Source organism: Ranitomeya imitator, chromosome 6, assembly GCF_032444005.1.
Source record: "Ranitomeya imitator isolate aRanImi1 chromosome 6, aRanImi1.pri, whole genome shotgun sequence".
NCBI lineage: Eukaryota > Metazoa > Chordata > Amphibia > Anura > Dendrobatidae > Ranitomeya > Ranitomeya imitator.
The window spans coordinates 52,726,956-52,740,004 of record NC_091287.1 but is presented as its reverse complement, the minus strand read 5'-3'; positions in this window follow the sequence as shown (position 1 = coordinate 52,740,004).

Here is a 13,049-nt window from a genome sequence, read left to right as displayed (position 1 = left end):
CAGGACCCGGTACCGAGTACCCCTCGACCCTGGCGGGCGTACCATTTTGGCGTCACGAACAAGATAGACCAACCCAGGAAGTTGGGTCTTGTGAGCCTAAGAGACGGTACTTAAAAGAGAGACTTTATTAAGTTGGGTGCCAGAAACTTTAATGAACTTTTAAAACAGAACTATAACTAGGTCATACGGTGCCAGCGCTTTATTTTCAAAATAGCTCCCAAAAACGGCCACCATAAAGAGCGCCATGAGGAGTGCAGGAAAAGAGGGGCATGCCATCATTGGTGGAGTCTGAAGAAAGAGCGTGAAAGACGCTGTGCTCCATGCTCAGCCGTACGCAAGAGAAGAAGCCGGAAGCCCCAGCAGGAGATCTGGAAGGAGCACCAAACAGAACGCCAGCGAGACAGCTGCAGACGCCGGTAACCAGACGACAGGCCTGGCTGAGGTTAGCACAGGGGGAAGGTATATGTCCAGTCCGGGTGGAGACGCAGCGCCAGCCGCAACCCCCATGATGCCACCAGACCCCGCGGTGGCCCCAGAGCCCATAAGCAGTCCAGCTCCCATAATGCCATTATCCATGCTCTATATACCGGGAGAGGCCTGGTTGCCACAATATTCAGGGGAGTCCCACACCCTCAGTAGTGACTTTAAAGAAAGACTCTGCAGATTATTTCAGGTGTACCTTCTGTTGGAACAACAAAAAGTCAGCATCCTAACTGGCCAATTAATTGGTGCAGCACAAAGAGAAGTAAAATCCTGGCTGGATATTGAAAAGGGAACTGTTGAGCAAATATTAGCCAAACTGAAAAATATTTTTGACGCCCTCACTGCTGCCGAAATAAAGATGAGGTTTTTCAGGTGCAAACCACGGGCGCAGGACAATATAAGGGACTATGCCCTCAATCTCCAGGAGGCGCTGCGAGCTGTTAAACAAGTTAACCTGAACAGCATGCAGGATGGGGATGAACTGTTAAAGGAGGAATTTATTGAAGGACTTTTGTCTGGCACCAACCGGACGCAGCTGCGCATCCTGGCCTGCAAAACCCTGACCTGTACTTTGCACAATTCAAGGACAGGGCCATCCGGGTGCTGCATGAGCCTAATCCCAGCTGCATAGCGTCCCCAGGGCGCCCAACAATCAACTACCATCAGGAAGCAGCATCTTTCCTTCAGGTCCCTGTTCAGGCTGACGAGCAGACATTAGATGATTACCCCTCCACAGGACTGCGTCTCCAGGTTCAGAAACTGACCAAAAGCATAGCTGCACTATTCAAAACAGTGAAGTCCCTGCAAGAGTCCCCAAAAGGAAAGATCCAGCTTACTTCCAGTCCAGATGACGTCCCCTGGCAACCGCAGAAGAGGATCCCACCGACCAGAGGAAGAGACAACGACTGCTATCATCAGGACGGACGACCCATTTGTTGCCATTGCAATCAGGTGGGGCAGATCGCAAGGTTCTGTCATTTAAATGAGTGACCCCTGGGGCAGAGGGCCAAATCACAGGAGTAAGACAACCAAGAGGCCCTCAAAGCTGGTGAGCCAAGTATGTCAGAGGACGACTGCTCCTCCCTATTGTTATCGATAGGGAGGTGACGACTATGCCTTACATTCTGTACAAATGATACTGGGCTGACTCTGATATTACTAGTGGCCCAGATAATGACCTGACAATAGTAGCCAGCAATGGTCAGCTTTTGCAACAAGTGGGGTATAAGGAGGTGACCATTAAGGTGGGGCGGGTAGAATTAAAAACACAAGGACTGGTGATTGTAGATATTGATTGGCGATATCGTAACCCAATGATGACCTTAGCCTTAGGTACTAATGTCATAGAAAACTATCTTGGTGAGGTTATTGTCTTGTTACAAGTGGCTGAAACTGCTGGATCCAGTGAGCAGCGTGTCCTACAGAAAGAAATCAGAGCCCTGATGCACCTACAACAGGTAGAACTGTCTGGTGGAGAAGTTGGCAGCGTCACAGTGAGTGATCCAATCACCATTGCAATACCCCCCTGGAGTGAAATGTTAATCTGGTGTCAGGCAGCAATAGGCCTCAGCGGTAAAGACTACCAGGTACTGGTAGAACCTGTGTATTCTGAGAGTAGGCCCATCATCTTAACAGCCAGAGGGGTGGTTGATGTCTTCAAGGGGAGGGTACCCGTACATGTCCTTAATTGTAGGGAGAAAGAAGTCAATTTACCCAGATATGCCACACTTGCTAAACTATTCACTGTTAGTAACAATGCAATACAGGCAACAGAACCCTTGGTCCCATCCGACAAGGCAGAGGACAATGGCTCTGTAGCACAATTAGAGGATTGGAAAGTTACACATAGGCGCTGATTCCACTCCTTCACACCAAAAGCATGGGGCCTACCGGGTGGTCCAAGAGTATGAACGGGTATTCAGCAAACACCCACTAGACTTTGGGCAGGTAAAAGGGGTTCAACATCATATCCCCACTGGAGATCATCCGCCCATTTTAGGCTATGCGGATTATCTGCTGATCCGCAGCGTTTTTTGCAGTGCAGAAATGCTGCAGATCCGCAATTGACTTACCTTACAATGTAAATCAATGAGAAAAAAAAATGCTGTGCACTTTGCGGAAATCCGCTGCGGAAACGCTGCGGTTTAAAAGAAGTAGCATGTCACTTCTTTTTTGTGAATCTGCAGCGTTTTTGTACCCATTCCATTATAGAAAACCGCAGGGGTAAAAAACGCAGCAAATCCGCAAGAAAACTGCAGCAAAAACACACAAAAAACGCTGCAAAACCGCAGGTGCGTTTTCTGCCAGGAGAGGCAGAATCCGCACCAGAAATTCCTAAGGCTAATCCGCAACGTGTGCACATAGCCTAAGAGAGGTACCGGCCTGTACCTCCAGCTCACTACCAATGTGCCAAGATGTGACAAATGGCATGTGTGAGAAGATGAACCAGGTGGTAATTTACTTACTGAAGACTTTGCCCTTGGAAAGGAGAAACCTGTGACCAGAGAAGTTGCCAGACTTGGTAGATCTGTATAACCATATCCCGGTGAATTCTACCAACTGCACTCCAGCCTACCTAATAAGAGCAAGACCTGGCAATCTACCTATTGACTTGGACATGGATGTCTTAACACCTGAAGTCACATCACCAGATGCAGACTGGGATACAGACAGGCAACAGCGATACCGCAAAATGCAAGAGTGTGTAGAAAGAAGTTTGTCTCAAGCAAGACAGAGGCAAGAAAGAAACTATATTCAACACGCCCCTGCAAATCCCTGGTCACCTGGAGAACAAGTTCTAAAGCGAAAAAGAAGAGTCTACAAACGATGATCAGTGGGAGATGGAACCATACACCATCTTACTATCAAACTTTGATAACACCAAGGTGTGCCTCATAAATCAAGATGGAGGAGAAACCTCAACAGTGGTGTCAAGAGATCATCTGAAGGCATGTCTTATTCAGTTGAAAAGCCAGGAAGCGGATCAAGATATCTCTCAACCTAAGGAAGAAGAAGAAAAGAAAATCCATACCATTCTTGGAGACTTTCCTCAGACATGGACACACGTGAACCAAGCCATCGTAGTGCCTGTCTTGACCTTTCCCCAATTAGTCATGCCAGAAAGAAATGTATTTCAGGACTAACCTGAATAACCAACGGGCTCAAGCAGCAGATACCACGCCAGCAGTGGAACAAGAGAATCCATCCCTGCTATCAGTGAATCTGTCATGCCCACAGTGAGTAGAAGTATTCCTAGGAGATCAACTATACCTGTGCTACATAGAATCACTAGAAGTGTAGCCATAAGAGAGTGCATTACACCAGTGGTAGCAAAAATAGTGAATCTTGGCAGGCCACTATCAATCCCTGTGCTGCGTAGATCTACCTGTAGTACCAGAGGTCAGACACCAGCCCGTTACAGGGACTAAAATTTAAGATGTCAATAATTGTTGTTACCTGTTTAAAAATGTTTGGTTATGCTAATTGAAAATCTTAAATGGACAATAGGGTAATGGGCGGTGAATTGCCCAAAAACTTTACTGCAAATAATTAGCGCCTATTAAGGTGCTTTCTACTGGTTTTACAAGTTATCACTAAAAGATACTGTTGATTAATTGCACTAAAAAGTTCTGTCTTAACGTGACCTGAAGAAAAACCTGTTTGGCGTAGCCAAAGAAACGGTCCAAAGAGGAGGCCAGTTATGTCTTGAGGCATGCCCAAGCCTACGTTGGGGGTTTACGAATGGATTCCCCGAATCATTACTGCTGTTGGTGCACAAGGACACCCTGGTACTAAAATGACTGTACCTTTGTAAATATGTTTTGCAACGTTAAAGCCAATTACCTCCCATAAATGGAAGCAAAAGTTTGTACCTGTTGAAATGTTTGCATTATCTAACCAATTTATTGTTGTTTTTTTCCCCCAGTCCGGGAGTACTGGATTTAATGGGGGGAGTGTAACACTCCAGGTTCCTGGTTGTTACAGTGGCATTGTTTTCCTCACGGGGAGAGTGATGTTACGCTAGGAATCGAAGAAGGATCCCTTTGACAGGTATTCAGCACACTGTTCTGACTCCAGGCCAGAAGGGGGAGCTCTGCACCCGACTTCAGGGGAGCTGCTCTCTCTGATATCAAGGTATCATTTTATTCAGCTTCTTATGAGCTATATGCCCATATAGACGGCTTAAGAGTGCTGATCCTAATAACAGATTCCCTTTAACATTTTCTAATTAAACTCTTTTAAAATAAAACAATTACATTTCCTCAATAGGAAGGTTTCTGATGATTTCCTTTAGAGTAAGCAATCGAGCACACATTCTAGCAGGTATACATACCCATGACATCAGCACTACCCACCTCCTGATGCCAACAACCCTTTAAAACTATAAACTTCTGTTAAAATATAACTTCTTAGTGAGTTTAGTAAATCACTTCACTGTCACCTGGGATGTGCTATACATACCAGTGCAACAATGAAGATGTCCCAGCTCTCTTTTTTACTGTCTCTTTAGGAAGCTGTACTAAATTGTCTTCTTGTCTTTACATTTGTTCTTTTTTTCTTTCTTTCTTTGTTTCCTCACCATTCATTCTCTCTTCCTTTCTTTCTTTCTATCTTTTTTCTTTCCTTTTTTTTCTATCCTTTCTTTCTTCTTTCTTTCTTCTTTCTTTCTTTCTTTCTTTCTTTCTTTCTTTCTTTCTTTCTCTTTCTTTCTTTCTTTCTTTCTTTCTTTCTTCATCCTTCATTCTTTTTCTTTCTTTCCTCATCCTTCATTCTTTTTCTTTCTTTCTTTCTTTCTTTCTTTCTTTCTTTCTTTCTTTCTTTCTTTCTTTCTTTCTTTCTTTCTTTCTTTCTCCACCTTTCTCCCCCTTTGTTTCTTTTTCTTTCTTTCTTTCTTTCTTTCTTTCTTTCTTTCTTTTTTTCTTTCTTTCTTTCTTTTTTTCCTTTCTCTTTCTTTCTTTTTTCTTTCTTTTTTCTATATTTTTTCTCTTTCTTTTTTTCTATCCTCCACCTTTCTTCCCTTTCTTTCTTTTTTCTCCTTTGCTTTCTTTGTATGTTTCTTTCTTTCTCCCATCATATTTCCTATTGCCTTATCCTTATTACAATGTAGTAGATTGTGCCCTGTCTGGAACTCTAACCTCTCATTTCTATTAATTGCCTAAATTATTCAGTAAATCAGAATTAGCAGGATTGTTAAAGAAAGAAAAAACATTACAAACCCACTAATGGCCAAACATTGAATGGGAAGAGTAAAAGGCTTACTTCATGCTTTGTAGTAGCCTTGTTGTTGCAGAATCTCCTGCTCCTATTTGTAGGGAATGATCCCCGTGATGAAGGCTAAAAGCTTTGATCAATAACTGTTACTATTTGCTATTGTATAACATACAAAGATAGGAGGTAGATGAGCTCAGGTGTAACAGGGAAATTAATGAATGGATACAGTCTATAAACAAACACAAGCTAAGCTGAAGTTAGAATTCACAATAGCACTTTATTCAATAAAACCTTCACTTCTGAGCATAGCTTGGAGCTATATTAATCCTAGGATAAGGATCTGGGCTGGTATCAGGTTGTTTGCAAAAGAAAATCACATAAATAATTACTGTCTTTACAGAAAGCAATGTTGGAGGGTAAATCAAGTTTAAGTAAGACTTTGTTTAACTTGAAACAGTATAGACATAGTAAAACTAGGCCAATGCAAATCTTACATTAATTCATCTATACTATTTATAATCAACAAATGCGAAACATATTGTAACCTAAATTACCATTGATAACGTATTCAAAATAATATATATGCTGTTCTTCCAAAAATCGAGTGATGAAGCTATAGGAGGTACAGAAGTAGCCGTCATAACCAAGCTTTGAAGCCAAATAGGGAGCCAAAAGGCAATAAACGACAATCTATTTCTATTCATCTGAGTCCTGTGAATTTCATACCAGCAGCGCAACACATCCACATTTCTCTCTTTGGAACATATCCCCATTAAAATTCCGCAAAAATAGAGACTGCTGTCAACCGAACAAGTGTTCAGCCATCGGCAATGTCTCCTTACATCTTAAAGGAAATCTGTCATCAGGTTTTCATCAGCTGATCTGAGAGTAGCATACTGTAGGGGCAGAGACCCCAAAGTGATGTGTCACTTATTGGGCTGCTTGCTGTAGTTTTTATAAAAACGTTGTTATAGAGATTATGGAGATTATAACTACAGGGACTACCACTACTGTTGCTAAGAAGTCAAATCTCGGCCCCACCACTGATTGACAGCTTTCTGTCTATATACAGTGTACTCCGAAAGCTGCCAACCAGTGGTGTGGACTGGGTTATACAGGGCTCAATATGTAGAGCACTGTTAGATCTGCAGAAGATCAAACGGTTTTTAATAAAAACTGTACCAACCAGTAAAGTTTAGATTTACTTACATGAACTGACCTGCGGCACAATATGACCGCTGATCTGTAAACCTCTACCTTTCTGTGGTCGTTTAAATGCCTTTTTAAGTAGACAGATCAAAGTAAACGACGTGCATTGGGCGACTTATACTAGATGACCCAATGCACAGAGGCTGCCACGGCAGTGCGAGTCCTGTTTACACAGGGCGATGCACTGACGAGAGCAACAATTTGGGGTCTTTAATTCTTACAGTTGACCTCCAGTTCTCATTTCTGTCTGTCCCCTATCATAGTATTAAATAGTTGTAAAGTTAGTATCCAGGTTCAGATTAAGAATTGTATAAATTTACAAAGTTTTTCTTTTTCTTTTAAAAAAGTGTCCAATCATTTTCTGATACCATCGATGGTTCCCGTCGTGACAGGATCCTGAGGTCAGCTGTTCCATAGTCAAGAACCCCTGTCTCCTATCGAGACTGAACCTTTTATTCTTTAGATAGATTGAGTCCCACCTTTTTTTTAGGGGTTTTTACTTGAAATATATTTTGACCATATTTGTTTATGAGCCATTTATGTTCTTCTATAAGTCCCACCTCAGACATCTCTTCTCAAAACTAATTATAAATGCAATTATTTTAATAGCTTGTTGTAAATAAGATCCTCCAGGCCCCTTACAGTCTTGTGGCACTGCTTTGCACCTTTTTCTGGCTCCAGGACATTCTTTCTGTGAACTGGTGCCCAGAACTGAACTGTATATACCAGATGAGGTTGCACTAATGATTTATAAAGTGACCATATCACTTCTCTGCCCCATGGGTCTATGCCTCCTTTAATACATATGTCCTGCTGGTCTTAAAAGCCTCTGATTGACAATATATGCTATTATTTAGTGTGCAATCTACAAGTACACGCAGATCCTTCTCAACAAGTGACTCTCATAGTTTTCCTTCCCTTAGAAAATGTGGTTCCTTAGGTTATTAGTGTCCAGATTCAAAACTTTACATGTATCCACATTTAACTTAATTTGACAAGTGAATATCAAAACCTGTAGCTTGCCCAAATGATCCTATAACTTATGAACAGCTTCCATAGACAACTGTACACTAAAAAGTTTGGTGTCATCTGCAAAAATAGAAACCATACTATTATTCTCATCTTCTGCATTGTTAAAAAAGTTGAATACTAGTGGACCCAGGACTGAAACCTAGGGTACAACACTTATAACCAGAAACAATTCAGAATAGCAAATATTAACCACCTCTCTCTGCAGGGAATAACTTCTACTCTGAAGAAGCCCATGATGAAAAGGTCTTTCGGTCTTCTGAGTCAACGCTGGATTATAATTTCTGAAATCAGGCGGTCGAAACTGTTGTAGTACTCTTCATGCGGTACTTATGATGTTTATTTTCATATATGTAATTTAGCTCTATGCTATGAGAACAAAACTAAGTACGGTACACTAGTTGTCCTTTAATTTTTTACTCTTTGACTTTTTGCTAAGAGTACAAGTGTCCCTCGAGTGCTGGTCTTTATTCCTTGTCTTATAGCAGCTCCTAAGAATTGTACCACAGATAAATCTGTGCTTTGTCTTGTCTTTCATAAAGAATAAGGGAACAATGACAAAATACTGACAGATTCCATGATGAGTCAACAGGATTTGTCAGAATTAATTGGCATCTTCTTGTACACATATGTGTCACACAGGTTCGTTACAGAAGCCATGATGGTGAGTTGAACTGAGCCTATGGCACATCAGTCCTTGTTAAGGTGGAGTGTATTTATATTATATTTTTTCAACTTCTGACTTAAGGAACTTTGATTGATTTTGTCTTTAACATTTCCCATGAAAATCTACAATAGAACAATTATATTGCCCAATAGGAAATTGTGTGCTTATTTCCTTACACAAAAGTGAAATGATAACATCATGCAAGCAGGAAAATATCCATAGCCAATAAATTTTCCCACAGATGGAATATATTTCTGTTCGTCAGAAACATTTATTACTACCATACACACACACGGATTGGCAGAGCAAATGCTTATTATTGATTTCCAAATCATCAACATCTGTGTCCATCTTTTTGCAGTGACGCTTGAGTCTATTTGTATCTCCTACAGTTTCCAGTCTGCTGTAACCTCTGCTTATCACTCTTGAGAAAACAGCAGGTTGTATTCTTCACACACCCCATAGCTAAGGGTCAATATCTTGTTCTTAGGTTAGCTCCGTAAAATAATTACAAATTTGCTAGCTGGAGACAAAGTTGAAGAATTTGTGCTCATCCCCATCTTCATTGTATCAGTACTTCCATAAAACCAGAGGGCAGAGACAGCACGTAATGTTCAGAGATCGTTATCCTCTTTTTACATGGTTCTATGTTGCCATGGAACAACATTTTAAAGTGAACATATGGAATTTTTAAAATGGAAAGCCGTATCTGTAGGTCAAGATTGGCAATCAAAATGTGAAAGGTTCATAATTAGAGATGGACGAACCCGAACAGTAAAGTTTGGGGTCCATACCGAACACCTACTGTTTGGTTCGGATTTTCGAACAGTACCCGATCTGGGACCCCAAATGACAGCGTGGCAAACACTGGATGTTCGGGCCCACCATTCAATTGAATGTGGTCTGACATCAGGTAGTGTTCTAATACCCGAACCAAACTTTTGTAACTTTTCGGCCGAACCTGTTGGACCGAACATCCAGGGGTTTGCCCATATCTATTGATAATCTAAAGGATGTTCTGGCTATTTATACTCCATTGTGGTTCAGTAATATGCTTACAAATATTGTGACAGGGTCACTGGCACTGTATGTGAGGGGATTGCATTCTTCTGTGATCTAGAAACCCATAAGTTTCTCTCCAGCATGCTATGTCCTGAAGGAGATAATCAGCCATGAGAAGAGACGGGTTTGTAGGTGAGTAGGTCAGAGATGGGCGAAATGCATAATGACTATATCTCCACCTCAAGGGTGTGGCTGAGATGTTAAATGTGCAGCCACTGATTTTTTTCTCTATATTGTGGTTTGGAGAGGAAAGTCTCCAGACGTGGCTCCAGAAAGAAGCTGAAGACACATGGTGGTCTGAGCAGGTGAGCCCCTCAGATATAAGGACTTTGCCATACTTTATCTTTTGTGTTGCTGTTATGCCAGAAAGGTCCTGTTAACTTGACAGAACCCTACTACGGTTTATGCTGTTACATAATAAACCAGCAGGTAATTTACCATAAGAGGAGTTTATGTGTTCTGCAAGCAGCTGAGTGAGTCAACCCCTCACAATGTATGGGCATACACCAGTCTGCCAAAACTGTATAAAACCATCTGCTGTATATGTTACTAACATCCAAATTGTGATGCCAAAATTGCTTTGACCTGTCAAGGCATAGACTTCACAAGCCTTTAGAATATGTCCTGTGGTATTTGGCTCCAATATGAAAGCAAGAGATGAGAGGATCTATCTGCGGAGGATCAAATTGGAGTTGAATTTCTGAAATTCGCAGTCATCTTTCTCTCCTGTAAAATGTAAGCTCTTATTATCAGACGGGTCCTCTCTCCTGTAGTATGGAAGCTTTTATGGTCAGTTATGTCTTCTCTCTCCTGAAGAGTGTAATTTTTTATGATCAGCGAGGTCCTCTCTCCTATAGAGAGTAAGCTCTTACGGTCAGTGGGGTCCTATTTTTGTCTTTCCTATAGAGAATAAGCTCTTATAGCTAGTGGGTTCTCTTTCGCTCTATCTCTCTGTCTTTCTCTCGCTCTCCTCCATGTGTAATTTCTGAGCAATAACAAGGTTTCCGGTATTGGAATTCTCTCAAATTTTGGGGAAAATTTGACAAAGTCGGTATATTAGAATTTTAAAAGATCCTTTCATCTCTAGTTAGCAGACCTTTGAAGTCTTTTATGTGGCGATGTGGGGTTTCCATGGCTTGGGTCTTGTCTAGTCATGGGATTTCAATGATTTGAATCTTGTTTAGCTTGTTGAAAGTTTAAGGTGCCTTGAAAGGTCTGAAGGTCTGGAAAGCAATGTCAGAGTAGTGACTATTAAATTCTCTTACAACTACATGTAAATGTACAGGAGGAACTGAATGCAAAAATATGGCCAGAGCAGATGGAGAGAAAGTCACTACTTACACTTCGATATGCACTCATTCATGGGTGAGGCTTATTAGCTCAATTTTAGGGACAAGTAGAGCACAGCATTTGGAATACTGCTCCTGCACTCATGGATTGGAGAGGCATCTGTCTATAGTACAAAGACAAAAGTAAGGTCATGGTCAAGCTTCAGTAGAAAAAAAAGAAAAAAACCCAAAGAAGCTAAATTCTGTTTGGCTTTTAGAAATTAGCAAGAAATGCAGACAAAACATTTGTTGAAGCTTGCTGCATCTTCTTGATTCATGGAGATATCACAATTGACTTCCTCAATTGTTTTACGTTACTTTTTTTAGACCCAAATCTAAGACTTTGTTGTATTTTACTTGTACTTCTGGAGCGGACACAATTATTCTTGGCAATCTAAAAAAAAACAAGTTAAATATGTCAGCACAAAAAGCTGTCATCTCTTGTAGCGTCAGTGTCCATTTCCCCCAAATTCACTTTTATAGTATAATGGAAACGCAGTAAATAAAACATTTACGAAACGTAAGTCTGCTGTTGGATGAATTTATAGTCAATTTTAGTTTTAGAATTTTGGGACATGATGAAGATTTTGATTTTCTCCAAATACAACTGTGAAAAAAGTTTCTGTTTATTAGTATCTGTTGTATTTTGCTTGCAGTTGATTTCATTATTTGATCAAGGAACTGTTTAATTTTCCGAGGCTTGTTTGAACAGTAAAATTTTGTGCCTCAAAGTGTTACAACACTGCAAATTCCCAGAGAGTTGGATCTTAATAATAATCATAATTCATGAGCATCTTCAGATATGAAATGTGGTTTTTACAGGCTTTTTCTGACTCTTAAACTCAAACCATGTCTAAAATATTCATGACAACACGGTCAGAGGAGAAAACTTCACACAGATGAAAGAAATTTCTTTTAGTTTAGGATTAAACTTTTTAGCTTTACGCATTCACAGCTAACTAGGTTTCATTGTCTGAATTGATATAGAAAACATTTTATAAACCTAAGAATTTGTAATCAGCTCACATGTGGCTGATGTACTTTCGTGAAGAGTCTGAATTACACTTTTACTTTCAAAGAAAAATTTTCAAGGTTATTGAATATTTTATTTAGTTCTTCATGCTTGTAGAAATACATTGTCTACCTGATGAGTTTTTCCACTGGAATTTTACAAAGACTTATCTATCTTAATTAATAGAAAAGTAGTTTATTATGTATACCCCTCCTCACATGTAAAGCACCATGGAATAAATGGCGCTATAATAATAAATTATAATAATAATTTGATGAGGCTGGTATATGTACTTTACTAATCCAGGTCAGAATGGCTGTAATATACTTAAGCTAGAATGAGCATTTTATGAATCCAGATGTAGCTGGACTCATAAAATGCAAATTTTGATATTAGGCAAATAAACTTTTACAATGGATTATACGGACATGGTTAACCCCTTCATGACCATGGGATTTTTCATTTTTCCGTGTTCGTTTTTCACTCCCCTCCTTCGCAGAGCCATAACTTTTATATTTTTCCGTCAATTTGGCCATGTGAGGGCTTATTTTTTGCGGGACGAGTTGTACTTTTGAACGACATCATTGGTTTTAGCATGTCGTGTACTAGAAAACGGGAAAAAAATTCCAAGTGCGGTGAAATTGTAAAAAAAAGTGCAATCCCACACTTGTTTTTTGTTTGACTTTTTTGCTAGGTTCACTAAATGCTAAAACTGACTTGACATTATCATTCTCCAGGTCAGTACGAGTTCATAGACACCAAACATGACTAGGTTATTTTTTATCTAGGTGGTGAAAAAAAATTCCAAACTTTGCTAAAAAAAAAAAAAAAAAAATTGCGCCATATTCCGATACTCGTAGCGTCTCCATTTTTCGTGATCTGGGGTCGGTTGAGGGCTTATTTTTTGCGTGCCGAGATGACGTTTTTAATGATAGCATTTTGGTGCAGATATGTTCTTTTGATCGCCCGTTATTGCATTTTAATGCAATGTCGCAGCGACCTAAAAAACGTAATTCTGGCGTTTCGAATTTTTTTCTCGCTACGCCGT